This window comes from Chlorocebus sabaeus, chromosome 26 (assembly GCF_047675955.1).
Source record: "Chlorocebus sabaeus isolate Y175 chromosome 26, mChlSab1.0.hap1, whole genome shotgun sequence".
NCBI classification, from domain to species: domain Eukaryota; kingdom Metazoa; phylum Chordata; class Mammalia; order Primates; family Cercopithecidae; genus Chlorocebus; species Chlorocebus sabaeus.
Genome location: NC_132929.1, coordinates 5,332,001 through 5,354,136, shown reverse-complemented (window position 1 = coordinate 5,354,136; position 22,136 = coordinate 5,332,001).

Below are 22,136 nucleotides of genomic sequence, written 5' to 3'. Positions count from 1 at the left end.
TGGAAAACACTTTAAAAATTAATAACATTATTATAAACTAATATATGTGAGAGTACTTAGTTGAAACAAAAAGGAGTTTTAGTAGACAGTATTATACTAGCTTTGAAAATCAAGGGGAAGTTTATGCAACTTAAAATGTTTACAAACTGCAGTGCAATCTACTGTTTGTGAATGTCAGTGTATTATCAGGAAACGTGTCTATACAATCACAGGTATATTTCCTCACAAACTACGAAGCGTGAAATATGTTTTTGTACCTGTTGGTTTCAGTTAGGGACATATTTTGTGCACTATTTATGTGATTGTGTCTATGCATGAGGAATGAATGAATTTCAGTCACACATTCCCTAAATCATAACTTGATGGTGCTTGGGAAAGAACAGTTAAAACCTCATGAAGTTCTAATGTCTCTTCAAAACACATCACAGTATTAGGATGTAGGAGGATATGTACATGTGCTCCCTGGGGTGGGGATTTCTAGTTACTAGACCATCTCCATTTTTAGCATTTGGCATCCTCATGATACTTTTATAAATATGACGTTAACAGAAGAGCAACAATATGATTTTACCGATGGAATAACAGATTTGCCTGCATTCACTGAAAGACTGTAAATATTGGGTCCTTGTGACTTCAACTGACTCTTCCAAATTGTATGAATGTATCAATACATTTGATAAACCCAGGTGCAGAATGATAAAGAAAAAATGTTAGACCCAATAATGTGGCTAATTAGCACTGGTCCAATTTCTAGCCCATGGATTTAAAATGGACTCACAGTCCTGTTCCTGCCTTTTATTTTCTGAACTTGCCGCTTTTGCATTCTCTTGAGTTCAGTTTAAAGACAGTTACTAGCATCTGTGACCAATCTGACAATAATGTGTTCCTCAGCTGCCTATGGATTAATCACACACTGGCATATTTCAGCTGAATGTCCGTCTGGAGAATAAATTGACTAGATTAACTGAAATTCCACTCTTTGTGTAGGTATTTGGCATATATTTAAGAAAAAGCTAAAAAGAATGGAAATCGTAGGACAGGAACTTAAGTCTTTCTTCAAAGTGCACACAGTCTTTTGGATACCTCATTCAGCCAAGTATTTGTGCTCTTCCTCATTCAGTAGAAGGCAGCTTTCAATTTGCTTAGAAGGCAACATTGGAAGGTTAGAGTTCATCAGAAACATAGAATTTTAAAATGTGAGTTCAACTGAATAAATCTGAATTTCTGTAGGAAGAATCAAAACACCTATTTAAAGATTGTAATATATAATAATCATTTTAAAGTATTTGATTAAATCTGATAGGTTTTCCAGAAAGGAAAAAAAAAATCAGCTCTAAAACCAAAGCTGATTTTTAGAAAATTTGAAAACATAAACCAGCCCTATCTATAATATAATTTCTCTAAAACTTTATCTTAGTCATTTAAAAATAATATAACTATTAAAAAATACAACTGCTATCTTAATGTTCTGAAATAAGTTAAAACATTTTAAAATATGAATACTGTAGCTTCAAAGAAAGAAATGGTGGGACGGAAAAGTAGAGAAAGAAATGCCAATTCCAGTCCAAAGCTTTATTTGCCAAGTTTTCTTAGAATGAATTTTACCAGTTTATGAATTCTTGTAAACAGAATGTATAATGGAAATACTGAAAGACTTTTGCCTAAAGTGGCATTATTGTCTGCTGGTGTGATGCTACTGTAATGTAATAAATTCTTAAGTTGTTGCAAAGTGCTGTTTTTGCCTTAAAATTTTCTTTTGTGTGTCTTGAAAACTGTAGTATTAAAGGTACTGATAGTGTGCAAATGCTGGGCATGCTGGACATGAGATAATCGGTTTCATTTTTACAAAATTGCAATATAACTATGCAAGTGTTTATTAAAAGAAAAAAATAAGAAAGTTACAGGATTAAAAGAAATTATGGGGTGAAAGTTATGGGATTAAAAAATGTAAAAAAATTGTGACCAAAAAACTTCTGGCAAAACAAGTAGAAAAAAGTTTTATGAAAAATTACCAAAACAAGTTACGAAGAAGAAGTTAACAGGATTTTTAAAAAAGTCATGGGATAAAAATAAAAATGAAAAGCAGGCTCCTGTCAGAAAAGCCTGGAGAAGCTGGGCTGGAGTCTCCACCGCCACCATGTCCCTGCCACCCCTTCCCAGTCACCCCTTTACAATTAGGGTAGCAAGACAAGACCTCTGTCTAATGGGGAAAGACAAACAGACCCTTTGCCACCTTGACCAGGGCTGAGTCTTTAAATTTCTGGATGATGATGATGATTGTTATTTAAAAGCCAGAGGCTGGTGGAGTTGGTTTGTTTGGAGGAGGCCTGATGGCCTCCTTTCTCTCACCATAGCAACTTTTCCCTCAGCGGGGCTCCCAGCTTCTTACTCAGAGAGGTAGTGAAAGGAGCTGGGCGCATTCCTCAGCCCCGGGCTCAAGACTCCCTGAGCCTAGTACAAACACATTCCATCCTCCCATCCCACCACATATCGCCATATCTCTCTCAAACTCCCTGAGCCCAGTATAAACACCACCTGGAAAGCCTCCGATAAGGAGACAGCCGTTCAAGGTTCCACTGAAAGCGCGGGAGCCAAAAGAATTTCTTTGTTCCCCTGTAACTTTCGGGCTATAAAAAGCAAACGCTCGCATTGTTCGAGGCCCTCTCTTGTATGCTGTAGAATGGAGGGACCAGGTTCGAACTTGTAATAAAGATCCTTGCCGCTTGGCTTTGACATTGGACTCTGGTGGTCTTCTTTGGGGAACAAACGGTCTGGGCATAACAGTAGCTGAGGCAGGACAGTGGGGCTAACTGTGGACCAGGCGAGGGCACGGGCTGCTGGGGTGAGCCCCCTTCCCTGGTGTACATACTGTGTCTGTGTAACGTTTTGTAGATTCCAGAGGGTAGGGCCGCCTCTGTATCGTACCTAGCAGAGGTTGAAGCTGGCACATGGGGAGGAGGTTCTAATAATTATTTGTGGCTGGGAAACTTATTTATTGCTAGCATAGGACAGAGGAAGGAGGCGTGGATGGGGTTGTGGCTCCCTGGTGGTGTGATCACAGCTCACTGCAACTTCCACCTCTCATGCTCAAGTGATCCTCCCACCTCAGCTTCCCAGGTAGCTGGGAGTATAAGCATGCACTACTATGCCTGGCTAGTTTTTAAATTTTTTTGTAGAGAAAAGATCTTGCTATGTTGCCCATGCTGGTCTTGAACTCCTGGCCTGAAGCGATTCTCCCATCTTGACCTCCCAAAGCACTGGGATTACAGGCATGAGACATTGCTCCGGTCCATAAGGTTTTCTCTTTATTACTGTGTTGTTGTTGTTGTTGTTGTTGTTGTTGAGAGAGTCTTGGTCTGTTTCCGAGACTGGAGTGCAGTGGTGCAATCTCAGCTCACTGCAACCTCCGCCTCCTGGTTCAAGCAATTCTCATGCCTGTAGCCTCCTGGGTTACAGTATGAGCCACTGCACCTGGCTAATTTTTGAATATTTAGTAGAGACAGAGTTTTGCCGTGTTGGCCAGACTGGTCTCCAGCTCCTGGCCTCAAGCAATCCGCCCTCCTCAGCCTCCCAAAGTGCTGGGATTACATGTGTGGGCCACTGCTCCTAGCTAAGAACCCGTCTCTGTTTAAATAAAAGAAGAAAATTCAGAATATGTGGAATACAGAACACCAAAGGCCAAAGTTATTTACCTCCCTGAGGTAATCTGTGTAAACAATTTGATATATATCAAGTTCCTACTTGCTATGCATATATATATACATATACACAAGTATACGTTGACACATTCCCCCTTCCCTGCTGTCGTGCTATTAGTCTGTGTTTTGTAGAAAGTGGACAACTCTATGTTCTTTGCTGGCCTGTATTTCTCCTATTCAGTGATGTGTTACGAATATGTGTTTAAGTCAATGTATGCAACTCTTGAATACCATTTTAAAAGGTTATGATACACGATCATATGAAGGTATTACAATTTATTCCAACATTTACCTTTTGCACGTTTAATAATTTCCATTGATTTGCCAGGGTGAACACTCTCATGTCACGGCTGAATCCTTTTGTATAGACATCCTCAATTATTCTCTTAAGTTAAACGTTTAAATAAACTTGCTAGATTAGTCTCATTTCTTAAAAAGTTCTTAATTGGTAGTTTATATGTAACATTGTAGTTTTATATGTACTTGCAAATAGCTATAGTTCCTGTAAAAAAAGTGATAAAATTAAACTTTAACATATGCCAAAAATATTTTGACTTAGCGCTTCATTAAGTGCATGATTACAGTCTCTATATCTTTTGATTTACCTTTCTATCTTTACAATTTTCAGACGAGACACTTAGAGGTCACATAGTAAATTAAAGTGTTCTTTTTTAATAATCTCCATCTTTCTAAATTTGGTGAGTCACAATAAGTTATTTTGGGGTTGTTGAAAGCTGTGGCTCTGTTCTAAATTTGAGCCCAGAAATCACGCCATTTACAAAATATGCTTTGTCTTCCAACATCAGAGTGTCTGGTAGAAGGTGACAGTTCTTGGAACTTAAAAAATCTAAAACAGGACAGGAACAGAATCTGGAAAATATTTCTGTTTCTGATAATATGGCTGAGTAGGTACTCTGCAAACCCTCTCTCATAAAATAGACATGCTGGATAGTCCCTGCCAAGATATACTTGAACTTGCCATAAAAGAAAAACCCAGACTCTCTAAGAATGAAGATGAAGTGAAAATCAGAAGGCTACTATGAGAATAACGGGGAAGTAGCCCCTGTTATCAAGGTTATGTGCGCATGTGTTCAATAAAAAGTTTCAAACCTAAAAAAAGTTGAGATAATTAATATTGCCCTACATATACACATCATCAACAATTTTTCATTCATGGCATGGCCAGCTTTTTGTTTGTTTTTTAAAGGTGGGGTTTTGCTGTGTTTGCCCAGGCTGGAGTGCAGTGGCATGATCTTGGCTCACTGCAACTTCTGCCTCCCGGGTTCAAGCAGTCCTCCTGCCTCAGCCTCCCGAGTAGCTGGGATTACAGGTGCCCGGCACCACATCCGGATAATTTTTGTATTTTTACTAGAGATGGGGTTTCACCACGTTGGCCAGCCTGGTCTCAGACTCCTGACCTCAGGTCATCTGCCTGCCTTGGCCTCCCAAAGTGCTGGGATTACAGACGTGAGCCACTGCACCTGGCCACAGCCAGCTTTGTTTCATTTATATTCCCACTTCATTTATATACATTCCTTCTTCCTCTGAATTATTTTGAAGTAAAACCTATAAACATCATCTTTTTTTTTTTAGACGGAGTCTCGCTCTGTCCGCAGGCTGGAGTGCAGTGGCGCTATCTTAGCTCACTGCAAACTCCGCCTCCCGGGTTTACACCATTCTCCTGCCTCAGCCTCCCCAGTAGCTGGGATTACAGGTGCCTGCCACCACGCCCGGCTAGTTTTTTGTATTTTTAGTAGAGACGGGGTTTCACCGTGTTAGCCAGGATGGTCTCGATCTCCTGACCTCGTGATCTGCCCGTCTCGGCCTCCCAAACTGCTGGGATTACAGACGTGAGCTACCGCGCCTGGCCCATCATATCATTTTTTAATTACCGTGTATGTATCTGTAGAAGACAAATAATTTTTAAAAATATATTCGCAATGCCATTAAATACCAAAAAAGTAATACATTCGGGAAATAGCCATAAATCTAGAGTTCACATTTTCTTGACTTACTCATAAGTGATTTTTTCTAGGTTACCTGTTTGCTCATATTTACATTCCTAACTGAACAATGTCTTAAACTGACAGAAAATGCAGGTGATCTTATGACCAAATGCCTCATGCAAGGAAAAAACTCCTCATGCAAGAGGAGTCCCTCCAAATATAGAAAGGACCAGTATTTTAAGAGAGATGTTAACTACAATGTGGCAATGTAAGGAGCAGAGCAGGAAGAACCTTTCCCTCGGAAACTTACAACAAGTCAATTTCATAGTTAGTTTCCGTGGTCCTTCCACAACAATCTCTGGCATCTGTTTTCTCTACAATGGCGGGAACAATAGTAGCTATTTCAGAGCAGGAAAAGGCTTAGAGCAGTGCTAGAAGAGGGTCCTGGCTATATAAAGTTCAATTGTTTGTATATTGTAACAAACTTACTTTTTTTTTTTTTTCTGGTCAATAACAGATTTCTTTTGGAAAAGTAGCAGCCTCCTGTCCGGGGAACACCTGCAGTTCCCACTAAGTGAACATTGGTGTCTGCTAATCTTTGCCTCTGTTTCTCTCAATAACATACTGTCAAGCTGTTCCTTGATTTAGCCATTTTATTTACTTTTTCTTTTTTTTCCTTTCCCTTTTCCTGAGACACAGTCCCTCTCTGTTTCCCAGTCTGGACTGCAGCAGCGCCATCGTGGCTCACTGCCACCTCCACCCCGGTCTCAAGCAATCCTCCTCCATCAGCCTTCACAGTAGTTGGGACTACCCCCCGGGCCCAGCACGCTCTGCTCATCATTGTGGTTTCTGTTTTTCCGTTGAAACCGGGCTTGGGGCCAGACTCAGTGACTCATGCCTGCAATACCAGCACCCCCGAAGGCCAAGGCCGGTGGATCACCCCAGGGGAGGAGCTGGAGACCAACAGCCCGACCAGCATGGAGGATCCCAGTCTCTACCAATAAAAAATAAAAAACTAACCGGGCATGGTGGCTCACGCCTGCAATCTCAGTCACTCAAGAGGCTGAGGCAAGAGAACCACCCAAACCCAGGAGGCAGAGGCCGCGGGGAGCGGAGGCCCCGCCACTGCACTCCAGCCTGGGCAACAAGAGCGAAACTCCGCCTCAAGAATGAAAAAAAGAGAGACCAGGTTTCCCCTTGTTGCCCGGGCCGGTCTGGAACTCTTAGACTCAAGCGATCCGCCACACGCCACACTCAGCCCTCCAAAGACCTGGGATCCCAAGCGTGAGCCACCACGCCAGGCCGATCTATTCCTGTCTGATTAATAAACTGGGCCTTAGGGACTGGCTCAGGCCTGCGATCCCAGCACCCCAGGAGGCCGAGGCGGGCAGATAACCTGAGGTCAGAACATTGAGACCAGCCTGAGCAACATGGAGAAACCCCATCTCTTAACAACAACAACAACAACAAAAATATATAGATACATAATTAGCCGGGTGTGGTGGCTCACGCCTGCAATCCCAGCCACTCGGGAGGCGGAGGCCGCGGGGAGCCGAGACCCTGCCACTGCACTCCATCCTGGGCAACAAGAGCGAAGCTCCCTCTCAAAACAAAAACCAAAACAAAAACCAAAAAAAAAAAAAACCCAGAGACTCAATTTCACCATGGTGCCCAGGCCGGCCTTAACTCCTAGGCTCAAGCGATCCGCCCCGCTTGGCAGTCCAAAGTCCTGGGATCACAAGCGTGAGCCGCCGTGCCAGGACGATCTGTTCCTTTCTGATTAATAAATTGGGTCGTGTGCGCTGGCTCATGCCTGCGATCCCAGCACCCCGGGAGGCTGAGGCGGGTGGATAACCTGAGGTCGGGAGTTTGGGACCAGCCTAACCAACATGGAGAAACCTCGTCTGTGCCAAAAAAAAAAAAAAAAGAACGAAATTAGTCAGGTGTGGTGGTTCACGCCTGCAATCCCAGCCACTGGGGAGGCTGAGGCAGGAGAACCACCCAAACCCGGGAGGCGGAGGCCGTGGGGAGCCCAAACCATTACATCGCACTCCAGCCTGAGCAACAAGAGCGAAACTTCGCCTCAAAACAAACAAAACAGACCTAATTTCACCATGTTGCCCAGGCCAGTCTGGAACTCCTAGGCTCAAGCGATCTGCTGCGCTCAGCCATCCTACATCTGGGATCAAAAGCGTGAGCCACCACGCCAGGCCGATCACGCCTATTGAGTAATCCCAGCACTTTGGGAGGCCTCGGTGGGTGGATCACCTGAGGTCAAGAGTTTGGAGACCAGCCTGGCCAACATGATGAAACCCCGTCTCTACCAAAAATATTTAAAAATTAGCTGAGTGTGTGGCGGGCGCCTGTAGTCCCAGCTACTCAGGAGGATGAGGCAGGAGAATCGCTTGAATCCGGGAGGCGGAGGTTGCAGTGAGCCACGATAGCGCCACTGCACCCAGCCTGGGTGACACAGTGAGACTCCGTCTCAAAAATAAAATAAAATAAACTGGACCGTGCACGCTGGCTCAGGCTTGCATCCGCAGCACCCCCGGAGGCCGAGGCGGGCGGGTAACCTGAGGTCGGGAGTTTCAGCCCAGCCTGACCAACAGGGAGAAACCCCTTATGTATCAAAAAAAAAAAAAAAAAGAAAGAAAGAAAATTTAGCAGGCTATGATGGCTCCTGCCTGCTATCGCAGCCACTTGGTAGGCCGAGGCAGGAGAACCACCCAAACCCAAAAAGCAGAGGCCACGGGGAGCTGAGACCGAGCCACTGTACTCCAGCCTGGGCAACAAGAGCGAAACTCCGCCTCAAAAACAAAAACAAAACAAACAAAAAAAGGGAGACCCGGTTTCACCATGTTGCCCAGGCTCAAGCGTCCATAGCGCTTGGCCATCCAAAGTCCTGGGATCACAAGCGTGAGCCACCACGCCAGGCCAATCTATTCCTTTCCGATTCATAAATTGGGCCTTACGCACTGGCTCACGCCTGCAATCCCAGCAGCCACGGAGGCCGGGGAGGGCAGATAACTTGAGGTCGGGAGTTTGAGACCAGCCTGACGAACATGGGGAAACCCTATCTCCACCAAATAAAAATAAACATTAAAAATACAAACTGAGCCGGGCATGGTGGCTCACGTGCAATGCCAGCCACTCAGGAGGCTGAGGCAGGAGAACCACCCAAACCCGGGAGGCGGAGGCCGGATGAGCCAGACCTCGCCATTGCCCTCCAGCCTGTGCAACAAGACCGAATCTCTGCCTCCAAAAAAAAAAAAAAAAAAGGTGACCGGGTTTCACCATGGTGCCTGGCCTGCCCAGGCGGGTCTGGAACTCCTAGGCTCAAGCGATCTGCTGCGCTCGGTCCTTGAAAGTCCTGGAATCACAAGCGTGAACCACCACACCAGGCTGATCTATTATTCCTTTCTGATTAATAAATTGGGTGGTGCATGGTGGTCCACGCCTGTAATCCCAACACCGGGGGAGGCCAAGGCCAGCGGATAACCTGAGGTCAGCAGTTTGATACCAGCTTGATGTACATGGAGAAACCGCTCTCCACCAAAAAATAAATAAATTAATTAATTAAAATACAAACTGAGCCAAGCATGGTGGCTCACGCCTGCAATCCCAGCCACTCAGGAGGCTGAGGCAGGAGAACCACCCAAACCCGGGAGGCTGAGGCCATGGGCAGCTGAGACCCCACCACTGCACCGCAGCCTGGGCAACAAGAGCTAAACTCACCTCGGGAAAAAAAAATAGAGACCGAGTTTCACATGGTGCCCAGGCCAGTGTGGAACTCCTGGGCTAAGAGCTTCCTCCCCGGGATTATCTTAAAGTGTAGTTGGAAAAAGTAAACTAGCCCCAAAAACTTTTTGAAAAGCCCTCACGTATAGGTGTTCCTAAATGATAAAATTGTGTTGCTTATTTTAAATATTTGAAGTTTATAAAACTAATTGAGTTGCTTATCTTAACTATTTTGACATTTATAAAACTGGTAGCATGAAATTTTTTGAAATATTTAACAACACACAGTATTTCTTGTAAACTTCATCCACACTCATGTATGGAGCGGTCGTTAACCCATTTTCACTGCTGTGTAGTATTGCATTGAATAAACTTTCCACAGTTGATCTATTTTTTTCCCATTCTTCCCGTCACTCAACTCCCCGGATTCCTTCTATAATCTCTGTGAAAAATTGTATTTCCCAAAGATGGCACAACAATATTCCTCATACCGTGTGCTCTTCTCTTTGTGACATTGCCACTATCCTATCAGGAAGTGGAGTTTAATTTCCCTCTCCTTGAATCTAGGTGGGCTCGCGACTGCTTCAACCAACAGAGCATTGCAGAAGTGATGCTGTGTGACTTCTGAGACTAGGCCATAAGTCTTATGATAGTGCAGTTTCCACGTTGTTCACCAGAACACTCATGCTCTGAGTGACCATGAGTCACCATGTAAAAAGTCCAACTACCCCAGGGCCACCATATTTTGAGGAAGCCACACCACATAGAAAGCCCAGTGTGTGCACACTGCAGTCATCAGTCCTGATTTTCAAATCAGTGTCGCCCAGGTGTCAGGAACATCAACGAAGGTGCTTGCTGATGTTCCAGGCCCCATCCTTTGAGTCCCTCCTAGCCTTTGAGTCTTCTCAACTGAGGTCTCAGATATCCTAGAGCAGAGACTAGCTAACCTCCTTGTGCTCAGTCCACAGTCCTAATCCATGGGCACAACTGTAAACAACTATTAATACGTTTTAGAGTAGTTTGGTGTAAGTTAGCTATACCAACCAGAACTGTTTCTTAGTAATGCCCCTCCTCTGGGCCCCATATCTACCTGGGAAAAATCATCCCCTTGCCTTCCAGGTCCCTCTAACTTTATCAACCAATGTTCTTTTCTCTAGTATCCACCAGAGCTCTTTCTAACTAAATCAGCTCATAATTCTTTATGAAAATGTTATAAAAACTCCGTACTAAAATCTTTTCTCTGCCTCCACCAGTTTCACAGGATTCTAGGCCTCCTGCTCAAGCAGAACCACCTTTCAACCATTTGCCACTCACTTCAACGTTTAGTTTCTCTGAAGACTTCTTCACCTTCGAGTAAATTTGTCTTAACAGTGTTTCTCCCAGTGTGGTCCACAGACCACCTGCATCAGAAGCACCTGGGTCCTTATTTAAACACAGGTTCTGGGCATCACCCCACACATACTGAATCAGGGTCGCTGCATTTGTGGCAAGCGCCCAGGTGTGCCTTAAGCATCCCAGTGTTTAAAAATCATGAATCTCTTGGGAATTATTTAAAGGGGGTGGGAAGTCAGGGCCTGTAGCGCTTGGTGTAAACTTGAGAAAAGAGACCTGGGAGAATTCAGACAGAAATCCTTTTCCTTTTGCCAAGTAAAGCTATTAAAACTCCAGTGCTCTATATCTCTAGCCCTGTTTCTTTTCCCGGGCACTATAAAACCATGACCCCAAAGTGATACAGCAGACGCTCAGAAAGCACTGCAAGCCTCGAACTTCAGGTAACAAATAAATGAATACATGAAAGAATGTAGAACTTACGTCTACAAATCATTACAAATGAGGTTCTGATTTTCAGATCATGGTATGCGTTAGTGTCAAGGATGGGGAATATATTTATAACTTTCAATGATATTTTAAATACATAATAGTCATATACACAAACATGCATGACTAACCATTAGCTCACTTACCCCAGGCATGGGTGTTTCACTAATGCTAAACAATCCCTCTGTGGAATTGCTCTCTCATTGTGCATGTTTATAAACATTCTTTCAGTTCTGTTTTCTTGTTGCCAAAGTTTGTTGTTTATAGATGTGTATATACCCTACCTTACTTCACAAAGGATTTTGAATATTTATTCCATGTGTATATAAAAACAAATACAGCCCGGGTACGGTGGCTCATCCCTGTAATCCCAGCACGAAGCAGGCAGATAACCCGAGGCCAGGAGTTCAAGACCAGCCTGACCTACATAGGGAAACCCTGTCTCTACTAAAAATACAAATATTTGCCGGGCGTGGTGGTGCGCGCCTGTAATCCCAGCTATTCAGGAGACTCAGGCAGGAGAATCTCTTGAACCCCAGAGGCAGAGGTTGCAGTGAGCAGTGATCATGCCACTATACTCCAGCCTGGGTGACAGAGGGAGACTCTGTCTCAAAAACAAAAACAAACCAAAAAACAAATAATAGGTGGCAAGAATGTTTCCGTCCTCAAGTCAGCTGTTTCCCAATATTAGAGGAGCAGAAGCAAAGAACCAGGATTCCCCCATCCCTGTTTATCTGAGAAAATTGTGAAAGTTGCCTGTCACTGAACTTGTCATGTAATGATCTAAAAGTGTTAGATCATATAATGATCTAAAAGTGTTTCTTGAATATAAGAAATATGTTCTTAGCTCTATTCATGCCAATGTTATAAGCTCCTCTTTCCCAACCACCATTTACTGTTTGTGTTCTTCTTCTAAGCCACCACAAAATGTGCATGTAAAAGGCGGGAAAGCAAGACATAAAGGAAAGAGGAGACAGGGAGAGGAAAATCTGAAGAAGAATTCCTAAATAGAGAAATCTATCTCTTATGTTATAAGAATCATTGAATTCTCAAATCTCAGAGATGATTCACTAGAATGCTGCATCAACTTGACACTTGCCTTGTGTGATTTTGTCTTATACAGTACTCTATTTACACAGACATTTTCCAGTAATTTATAAGTGCTGGGAAAGTACAGATAAAGTGTATTTTCACTAGTGAACCTTAAAATGATGGCAGTTGCTACACGTCCTTTAAGTTCTCTGTCAGAGAATTTCTCTCTTTTAATGAGACATAAAAGAGTTCACTTTGCAACAATGAGCTACAAAAATAGTAACCACAAAAGCAGCAAAATGAATGTAATGCTTAAAAAAATCCAGATCAGGCCGGGCCGGTGGCTCATGCCTATAATCCCAGCACCTTGGGCGGAGGAGGTGAGACGATGGCTTGAAGCCAAGACCAGTTGAAGTTCAAGTTCAAGACCAGCTAGGTCAATATAGCAAGACCCTGTCTCTATAAAAAATTTAGAAATTAAGTGGGTAAGGTGGTGCGTACCTGTAGTCCCAGCTACTAGAAGGGCTGAGGTGGAAGGATCGTTTGAGTCCAGAAGTTTGGTGCTGCAGCGTGCTAAGATTACAATACTGCACTCCAGCCTGGACAGCAGAGTGAGACCCTGTCTCTACACACACACACACACACACACACACACACACACACACACACAGACACACATACACACGCACACACACAGACACACACAGAGACATACACACACACAGACACAGACATACACACACAAAGACACACACACACACACAGACATACACACACACACACGTACCCACATACAGATCACATGTATTATTTCATTTGATCCTCACAGCAACCCTATAATATAGATGAAAAAAAGAAATTATTATATTTTCAGATTTTTTTACATGTGTTCTCTCTTTTTCTTGACACATACTGTCTTCTGATATCTACATAACTTCCTCCCTCACTTCTTTCAAGTTTTTCCTCAAATGTTACCTATTCAGAATTCTCCCTTGACTACTCAAAAAAAAAAAAAAAATAGTACGCCATCTCCTAGTCTCCCCCTCACCCCCTTACTCTGCTTTAATTTTCCCCATAGCACTTTTGCCATATGACAAAATGTAGTTTTTGTATGCTTTCTCTACTTGGATGTAAACTCCATGGTGGTGGTAATTTAGTTTGTTTGCTACTATTTCTGCAGTCCCAAAAGAGCACCTAGCACATAGTAGATGCACAATAAACAAATGAATGCATTATTCCCATTTCATGAAGAACAAGTCAGGAAGTATGGGCTTAAGAGATTTGACCAACATGGCACATCCAATGAATGGCAGATTAGTTTCTGCATCACAGGTGTAAATTCCAAGTCCCCCTATATTTTCAGGACCATCAGAAAGAAACTGTGTTAACTTGATGTACAACTATTGACTTCATCGGCATTAATTTCTGGAATAATGTGGACCTTCTTTTGCTGCTTCGCGAGTGTTATCTGGAGAAGAAAAATGAAAGCAGGCCACATTTCCTGATACTGGATAGGATGGCAGGAAAACATCTAAGCTGAGCCATAGGCAGGGCAGTCTGCAGCCCAGCAAGAAGTCATGCACATTTCCTCGGTGTCAATCCTACTTCCATGCTCCCTAAACAAGCCTTTTACAGATTATTTCGAAGCACTCTTTGCCAATAAGCAAACAGTGATTTCTTCCACAATGATAGCAGCTTGAGATATGATGCAATTAAGATAACAAAAACCATTGGCTATTCTCATAGTGGACCATTTAGCAGTATGACAGGTATGCGATACAGCCTTTGTAAATGGGTCCAATAATTGCTGTGCTTTCATCAGATTATAAGTATAGCAATAAAGAAGTCCTCATGTAATTTTAGACAGTACTTTCCCTTGGCCTTTCAAGATAACTAACACACTTCTAACACTAAACATAATTGAATTTAACCTAACTCACTTGGAAATAGTAAACTCTCTATTCACTACCATCCTATTAGCCTATTAACAGCCTATCCTCTATTAACCAACACTTTCAAACAAATCCTAGTAGCGAATGTTAAAATTGTAAGAGGCTTAAGAAATCATCTATTAAAAGTCCATTATTTTAAAAGAAATTTTTGCTAACTAACTTATCAGTTACACCCAGTCGGGAAGCAGTGCAGTCAGACTAGGACCCTCAATGTGCTTTCTACTGCACACAGGAGGGCTGAATTTTGCACAGGGTCTGCCATTCCAAGAAAACTGTTAACTGGATGGATTTGAATTTAATGGCCTTGAAGCCTGCAACATTGCAAAGTAATTTTGAATGATTGGTAAATCACTGGGAGGAACATACATTAAATGACCTTCATTACGCTATTTACGTTCTTTAGATAGTGTTTGATCTCTGAGAATTTATAATGTCAGTACAGGTTATATATAATAAATGTTATTAATGCAAATGTTTGGTCAAGCAGTACAATCAATTTTCTGACCAAACCTGAAGGTATAATTTTTTTTTAATTACAAAGTCGGAAGCCAGTAAGGAATGTGAAAGGCTAGAACACTGATCTAGAATTACGTCAGCTAATACCTATTCTACACTAATGTATTCTTTAAATTCACAAACATACACTAACCAACTCCCACGTGCCAGTGTGGAAAACCTTTATTAGCTGTTCACTAAACCATTTCCCTCTTCCCTCCTAGGCACAGCTAGACTACTCTTTTCAGCCTCCATTGCAGTTCGCTACAGCTGCATGCCTGAGTTCTGGTCACTGGGCTATCAGAAGCGGTGATATATACCATAACACTCTTCCATGTGTGATCCTCCATTTACCTTCCTCATCTTCCAACCAGATGCAGGAAATCTAGTGAAACTCTCTAGGAGCTCCAGGAGACAGCAGAGCCACAAGGTGGAAGGAGCCTGGGTCCCTGAGTCACATGTGCAGCAGAGGAATGGAAGTGCCATGGAAACACAATGGAGTATCTTAGGAAAGGCTTTCCAGAAGCTCTGGTAGCAGAGATGGATATTGAATGAAGGTTAAAATGGGAAGAAAAGAAAGCAAAGTCCCCTTAGGCAGAAGAGAAAGCATACATAGAACTTTAGATGTGAAAATACTAGACGACATTTCAGAACCAACAAGTTGTCTAAAGTAACTGGCATATGTAGTAAAACACAGGCAAAGCTTTGAATCTTAAGATAAAAATTGAGTTGTGGAAAGATTATGAACAGGCTTGTGTGCCAAGTTAAAGAATTTAGACTTTACCCTATAGGCAGTAGAACCCAGGAAAAGGCTTTAAAACTGGGAAGTGACATAAACAACACTATCCATTAGAAGGTAAACTCTGGTGCCCTGTGGAAAAGAACTTGAAGAGGGAAGCTGGCATGAGAAGGAGGCGAGTATTAGACTATTGGAAAAGTCCTGGCAAGAGGCAATGCAAGGAAGGATTCAGGCTGCATTAGAAGAAATTGATACAAAAACAGATACAAGAGACCATAATATTCACGTAGCTGTTAGGTGAAAGCCAGTGGTCCCCAACATTTTTGGGACCAGGGACCAGTTTCATGGAAGACAATTTTTCCACAGACTGGGGTGGGGGAGGATGGTTTCGACACGATCCTAGTGCATTACATGTATTGTGCATTTTGTTTATATCATTATTACATTGCAATATATAATGAAATAATTATACAACTCACCATAATGTAGAATCAGTGGGAGCCCTGAGCTTGTTCCCATACAACTAGACAGCCCTGTCTGGGGGTGATGGGAGACAGTGACAGATCATCAGGCATTAGATTCTCGTAAGGAGTGTGCAACCTAGATCCCTTACATGTGCAGTTCACAATAGGGGTTGCAACCCTGTGAGAACCTAATGCCGCTGCTGATCTGACAGGAGGCAGAGCTCAGGCAGTGGTACGGTTTGGCTCTGCTTCCCCACCCAAATCTCATCTCAAATTGCATTCGCCACATGTTGAGGGACGGACCTATAATCCCTACATGTCAAGGGAGGGAGGTGATTGGATCATGGGGGTGGTTCCCCCATGCTGTTTTCACGACAGTGAGTGAGTTATCACAAGATCTGATGGTTTTATACAGGGTTCTTCCCCCTTCGCACTCTCTCTCTCTTTCTGTCACCTGCTGCCGTGTAAGATGTGCCTGCTTCCCCTTCCACCATGATTGCAAGTTTCCTGAGGCCTCCCCAGCCCTGCAGAACTGTAAGTCAATTAAACCTTTTGATAAATTACCCAGTCTCAGGCAGTTCTTTAGAGCAGTGTGAGAACGGACTAATACAGGCAGTAATGTGAGCGATGGGGCACAGCTGTAAATACAGAGGAAGTTTCACAGACTGATACTGGTCCTTAACCCCAGGGTTGGGGACTCCTCGTGCAATCAGTCAAAAGTAACATTAACTGAGACAGGGAACACAGAAAAGATACAGATTAGAAGGAAAAGATGATAAATTTGCTTTTAATTACATTGAATTTGAAGTCCAAACTACGGAAGCTATCCAGTGGGCATTTTGCATTACATATGCAGAACTTAGAAAAAAATTCAAAATTGGAAGTACAAATTTGGGAGCTGGCAATGTAGAGATGGTATTTAATCCAATGGAATGGATGAGATCTGCCAATAAAAGAGTGTAGAGTGAGAAGAAAAGAAGGAAGAGATTTCACAAGATATTTGAAAGAGTGGTTAGAGGAGTATAGAAAGCATCAGGAGAGGAAAGTGTCATGAAAACCAAGGGAGGTGGGACTTTAAGACTCCCACTTATGCAGAGGAGGTCAGACCAGACCCTGCAAGGAAACCAGATATGCTAACTAGGTACAGAGCAGGGTTACAGCACCTGGAATCCTGTCAGGCACTGTGGGCATGTTCCAAAAATTTGCCAGAGAATGCAAATCTGTCATCAGATTGAACTGATAAGTTTTGGCTGGAAGTCAAAGATGGAGCAAAAGGTCAAACACCAAGTAAATGCAGAACCTCAGAGGTGGAGGATGGAGACTGGAAAAAGGCAAAAAAAAAAAAAAAAAAGGTCTGGGATTTTTGCTGGAGCTCCTGCTTGCCAAGTTCTGGCCAGAGGGTAGACTGGGTCAGAATAAACACAAGAGGTGATCAATTGTTTCCAGGAACTAGAAGCCTGAAGGGCCACTGGAAATTGGCTAGTAGGTATTGAAGCAATTTTGTTAGCTTTGGAAGAAGAAAAGGCAAACTACCGAAGGCAATGAGTGGAGACGTCTTCCTCAAGATTGCTGACTGTTAATGGAATTTTGTGTGGAAGCTTGAGGAGTAGGGAGGCTGAAAAGAAGATGCTGAATATATTTGTAGGCTAAGGGTAAGAATCTATTGAAGAAAGCGACATGGAAGATTGAAAGAACGCATAATGTAAGAAATCAAGGTGGGAGTCCTGCAGGAGATGGAACCAAAGGACCTATGAAGATGCTACCTCTGAAAATAATGTCTTCTCTTGCTTTATTGTCTTTGTCAGTTCTTGCCACCAAAACAAAACACCTGAGACTGGATAATTTATAAATAATATACATTTATTTCTCACAGTTCTGGAAGCTGGAAAGTCCAAGATTAAGGTGCTGGCAAGGCCCCACTTCTTAACACTATATTATCACATTGCGATCAAGTTTCAACATATGCATTTTGGAGGACACATTCAGACCATAGCATTGATCTTATGTTTTGGTGGGAGAGGAAAAACAAAACCAGGAGAATAATACGGCAGAAGTCTAGAGAACTGGTGAGGGATACTGCGGGAGTTCATCACTGATGGCGTTTGTTTTCTTAGTAAAGCCAGGCTGGGTCATGCACTCGGAGAGCTGGAATGTGGAGGGTGCTCACAGGTTTGAAGAGGAGAAAGGAAAACTTTGGAATAACGGGGGCTGCAGAGAAAGAGGACTGTCCGGGATAGACGAATAATTAGATTTGCACTGAAGGCACAGCTCAGACAGGGAGTCAGAATGAGACAAGATGTTTCCTAGAATTTCCTAGAGACGATTAGAGCCAGAGGGTCTAAGAACAGGGAAAGAAAGAAAGAAACCAGATAGTTTGCCTGCTAGGAACAAAGGAAACAAAAGAGGATAATGAATCCAAAAGTGTCAAAGAGGGTATGATGAAAGGACTGATTGACCAGTCTGCCCTGAGCTGCTTCTAGGCTGAGGTCAGAGCCTAGCACAGTTCCCACCACAGTGTCTGACACACAAAATACACGCAACAAATGTGGAATAAATGAATGAACAAGTGAACGACTGAATGAACAAGCACATGCTGGAAATTCAGGCTGGTTATGGAGGAAATGAAGTGGACTAGGAAGGAATCAAGAAGCAGGACTGTGTCCTGAGGCAGAAGAACAGGTTTTATGGAAATGGAAAAGTTTGAGAAGAGAAAAACACACAAGGTTGCCGGCAGAGTCATTTCAAAATTCAAATTTTCAGAGGAGCAGTTAAAAGTGATCCAAAAGTCCAAAATATACTTCTGCAAATGGAATTGGTAAAATGAAATGGAGGTAAATGTCTGTGTCAGGGCAGGCCATTGGATGGCTCATCAGTAAATATCATGATGTCACTAAAGTTGACAGTAGATGCTAGAATAGAGAGAAGCTGTGAGCCAAGCTCCAAAGTCCCTAGGATTAAGAAGAAATGACCCAGGGGTGACAGTAACGAGAACTTGAATAATTTATACATTTATTTATATCATCGAGATAATAACATGGGCCCTCCCTACCACCTGGAATTCTTGTAAGGATTAAATCAAAGAAGAATTCCATCAATGTTTTTGTTTGAAAGTAAAAGATGCAAGTGTTCAGGACACTTCATTGTTAGGTGAAAACTACACAAAATTGTCAGAAAGCAGTTTTGGGGAGCCAGGATAATGCTGAGTCCTTTTTAAGAAGTCAAAATAATATCCATTCTGACTAGTGTGAGATGGTATCTCATTTGGTTTTTTGTTTTTCTGGGTTTTTTTGAGACAGAATCCCACTCTGTTGCCCAGGCTAGAGTGCAGTGGTGTAATCTTGGCTCACTGCAACCGCTCCCTCCCGGTTCAAGTGGTTCTCCTGCCTCAGCTTCCTGAGTAGCTGGGATTACAGGCATGCACCATCATGCCCAGTTAATTTTTGTATTTTTAGGAGAGACAGGGTTTGGTCATGTTGGTCAGGCTGGTCTCAAACTCCTGACCTCAGGTGATCGGCCCACCTCGGCCTCCCAAAGTGCCGGGATTCCAGGCATGAGCCTGTAATCTAGGCTATAAACTGAGCCTGTAAATGCAGTTCCTAGATTCCTTCCTTATTTGTTGCCTCTCGGGGCCTGTGCCCCTGACACAAGTCTCCCTGGCCACACAGATGTATGTGTCTTACATTTTTAATATTCTTCCCACCATTGTTTTCTAATGATGACCTGTTTGGAATCCTGACTTCTGCTCATTCCCACCCTGCACTCCTGGACTTCTGAGTTTCGTCTATTTCATGATGAGGCACTATTCACTTGCTTTTCACTTCTAAACATTAAACCTTTTTGGTTACAGTAAACTTAACTGCTCTAACAAGTACAAAACTCAGGTACCCTTTAGACCACCACTGAGACTCTGGGATAGTGTTTCTTGGCTCTTTTGAGAACAAGCACTATCAAACCTGAGGAACCACTCTTGCCCGCCGCCCACCTGCAACTTCATACTCACTTGTTCTATCCCATCCCTCTCCCAAAACCTGTTCTAGTATCTGTACATTTCAAAGCTGTAGGAAAAGAACCATGGGGGAAAAAAATGAAAATGTTAGAGGGGAAAAAGAGAAAATAGAGGAGTTCGTTACAAGGGAAGAAGATAAACATTAATTCTAGATCAGAAGTATTTTGGATAACAGAAATAAAGGTTTTGAAAATGAAAAAGTATAAGAATGAGTACAGGGATAGTAAAAAGGTTCAGCCTTCTCTTCATCCTTTGATCCTGCCACAAGAATAAAAGGAGGGAGGGTCTTATTGCAAGAGAGAAAATTGAAAGAGATGAGATTGAGATCTTGAGGAGGTGAAAGACGTCTTCAAAAAACTGCTGCAAATAACTCCCCAGGAAATCAAGATGTTTTGAATTAAAAGAAGAGGGATGAGTCCATGTGATGTTACACAGCATAAATTGCAGTTAGCCCAATCTCATTATCATAAAATGCTGAGAGTAATAATGTACTTGCCGGCTGTTCCTATACAACAAAATAGCAACAGATGTTATTATAATCATGATAAGCTTAATAGACTTTTTTACAAACTACATTTAATCATTTCTGAGTAAAGGAATAGCCAAACAGATAATTTATTAATACAAAAAGTAGAATAAAAATGAATGCAGTACCCAGTTTAAAAAGCAATTTTTTGATTCTTGCTCTGCTACATTCTTTCCCGTAAAGCAAACTACTGTAACAAAATGAAGTTTGCATTTGGGTTATATCCAAGGGCATTATTCAATTTCACAATTTCCACTGTAGTTATCATACTGCTGTCATTTAATTCGTGGTGCCTAGAATCACTTAAAAAAATCTATGTCAACAATTATGGTCCTTTATTCTTTTCCCTGTGGGTATTATCTTGCCTGTCCTCAAACAACATAATGGAGAAAAAAAATGACTGTTAAGTGTAACATTAATTAAAGTGCAGAAAACCATAGTCAACATTGCACTTGCAAGGTCTGGAATGGAGAACTAATGTATAGAATATTGTCCAGGGGCAAAAATTCGTGTATATACAGGACATGGTAGATCAGCTTCTCTACTGCATTATATGCGTTCAGCTGGCTTAAGTTAAAATGAATGAATACATTGAAACTATAGCCACACAAATAACACAATCTTGGAATCATATATAATTCTATCATTTATAAAATGTTTGAGAGCTGTGGTCATTTAATTTTAATTTTTTTTTTTTTTTTTTTTTTTTTGAGACAAGGTCTTGCTCTGTCACCCAAGCTGGAATGCAGGGGCACAATCTCATTTCACTGCAACCTCCGCTTCTTGGGTTCAAGTGATTCTCCTGCCTCAGCCTCCCAAGCAGCTGAGACTACAGACGTACACCACCACGCTCGACTAATTTTTTTTTTCTTTTAGTAGAGACAGGGCTTTGCCATGTTGGCCAGGTTAGTCTTGAACTACTGACCTTATGTGATCCACAAGCCTTGGCCTCCCAAAGTGCTGGGATTACAGGCATGAACAACCGCACCTGGTCTGTGATCATTTTTGATAAATGATTTTTACAACAACCCAGTGAAATAGAAAATGCATTATGCTCACTTTAGAAGTAAATAAAGGGAATCACAGATAGGTTAAGCAACAACTACTAGGTCAGAAAGCTAATAAATGAAGAGTCAGTAGTTTGTAAGAACTTAAGTTCTCTAACTTTCAGACAGTTTTCTTGCTACTATATTTTGTAACATTGTAGGGCTTACCTAAACATCAATATCATCTACAAGTTCAATGAGACCCTTAGAAATCTTCTTGCATGTCTTGTCACAGTTCTTTCTCCAATTTCTAACAATAGAGTCTCCCAAGATTCTCTCTCTTCAAGAATGTTAGCCCACTCTTCCCTTCTGTCTAGAAGATGATTATATGATCTACCACTTGGAGAAACTTCAAGTCAGGAATAAATACCCAACTTGATATCTATAAAAGAACATATATTTTTAGTTTCAATATTTCTTCTAGACAAATAAATTATTTGCAGATAATTTTATTCCATTGATATTATGTTCTTTGTTGTACGGTCTCCTTTTTCATATACTATGTGCTACTAGGCTACTCTGTTAATTCAACAGAAGAATAGCAAACTTTCTGTCTCTACTGCTGTTGAAATTGCATTGACAATTCTATTATCTAGAAATCCAGAGTTTTACCGGTTTTCAGTGAAAAGGACCGGGATCTATATTGGGACGACGTTACATTTGCTGATGCTTAAAT